Source organism: Nuphar pumila, chromosome 13, assembly GCF_984573655.1.
Source record: "Nuphar pumila chromosome 13, dmNupPumi1.hap1.1, whole genome shotgun sequence".
NCBI classification, from domain to species: domain Eukaryota; kingdom Viridiplantae; phylum Streptophyta; class Magnoliopsida; order Nymphaeales; family Nymphaeaceae; genus Nuphar; species Nuphar pumila.
Window position 1 is genome coordinate 34,780,519 of NC_143261.1, and position 1,834 is coordinate 34,782,352.

Here is a 1,834-nt window from a genome sequence, read left to right on the forward strand (position 1 = left end):
GTTTGGCTTCTAGTGGTGCGATGGAGCTCGATGTGCGGCGGAGGACTGAACCCACACTCTAGAACTTGAAGATCCTGGCAGCGGTCTTTGGAAAAAGGGAAATGATGTATATTGCTCACGTATCAATTTGTAATAAATAAAATGTTTCTTCTTGTTGTTTCTTCTTGTGACCCGCTCAGAATTTCCAACTGTTTTCCCTTGCCAGTTTTCCTTTTTTGCGCAATGCTTTCAAAAAAAAAATTTACTCTAAAAATTTAAGGATTTTCCAAGTTGGGATTTTGGGGCGTTACAATTAAGGCCAGCATTATTCAGATGCTTCCATCATTTTATGGCCTTAGTCATGAGGATCCCTACCGACATTTAGATGAATTCCTCGAAATCTGTTCTACTGTTAAGATACAGAATTTCGATAATGATGCGTTGAGGTTGACTCTATTCCCCTTTTCATTGAAGGACAAAGCCAAGTATTGGCTTAAGTCCCTAGATTATGTAGAAATAGAGTCATGGGATCAATTGCAACAGGAGTTTCTTCGGAAATATTTTCCCATTGGTCGTACGAACCAATATCGTAGAGCCATCACTAGCTTTTCAGAGCTAGATGGTGAGCGCTTTCATGAGACCTGGGAGAGAATGAAGGATCTCCTCAAGAAATGTCCCCATCATCAGGTGCCGAAATGGCAACTGGTGCAGAGCTTCTACGATGGATTGTCTGACAAGAATCGTCAGATGATCGACTCTTCGTGTGGAGGGACATTCATGCTGAAAAGCGAGGATGAAGCATGGAGGCTATTTGATACATTAGCCGAGAATTCACTCCACCATGCTTCGAGTTCTCATTCGGATAGAGCCACACCCAGCATTCAGAAGAAAGCTGGTGTTCTTGAGATTGGTCCATCTACTGCACTACAGTGCAAGGTAGACATGATTGCTCAGAAGCTGGACCAACTTCTCTCAGGACCATCCACTACACAGCAGGTGTGTACTCTTTGTGCCAGTCCGGCACACGAGATCACTGAGTGCCCTTCGGCAGCTCAGTACCCTGAATTTGTTCAAGAACAAGTTCAGGTAGCTCAGGGTTACGTCAGACCGCCGAATAACCCATTTTCATCGACATATAATCCGGGTTGGCGTAACCATCCCAATTTTTCATGGAAGAATCCACAGTCTTCCACACAGATGCCTACACCCTCTCAGCCAGTTCGGCAGCCATCTTTTACTCAGTCATTTCAAAGACCGAATTATTCTCAGTCTTCTTCTTCTTCAGTTCCTCCCTCGATGCAGCAGGAGTCTACCCAGCAGACATCTTTTGAGGAGAGACTTCTCCAGGCATTCCAAGAGGTGAAAACCTCTAATCAGAACACCTTCGAGAAGTGTAGCGAGATTTTGAGCTAGCATACGCAGTCCATTGCGAAGTTAGAATCGCAAATGGGACAGTTAGCTGAGGCTATTAGTAGGAGACCAGAGGGTACATTGCCGAGTCAGGCTGTCATGAACCCAAAGGGTAAGGACCAGATGACTGGAGGCCTATTTCATACCGAGACACAGCAGCAGTCTAAATCAGTTATGGCCTTGAGGAGTGGACGTGAGTATCACGTCGAGAGCAGAGAGCGAGAGAGTAGAGAGAGGATAGAGGAGCCAGAGACCATTGTTTCACCTACGACGGCTCATCCATCATCCCCATCCACATCATCATCTTCACCATCATCATCATCTTCATCCTCAGAGAAGAAGAAGGATAAGAGTGAGCCTTCTCACAAAGAGGAGGAGCCAGCAGAGTATATTCCCCCACCACCCTATCCCAAAGCATTAGAGTCTCCTGGATATAGAGGGAATC

At 45.5% G+C, this 1,834-nt stretch overlaps 1 non-coding gene across 1 annotated transcript; it reads right to left on the reverse strand.

The window, feature by feature from the left end:
• Positions 1 to 565: 565 nt before the first annotated feature.
• On the reverse strand, positions 566 to 668 carry LOC149818258 (small nucleolar RNA R71). The gene has a single exon (XR_016427537.1). It is a non-coding gene; the product is annotated as a small nucleolar RNA R71 (small nucleolar RNA).
• Between the last annotated feature and the right edge of the window lie 1,166 nt (positions 669 to 1,834).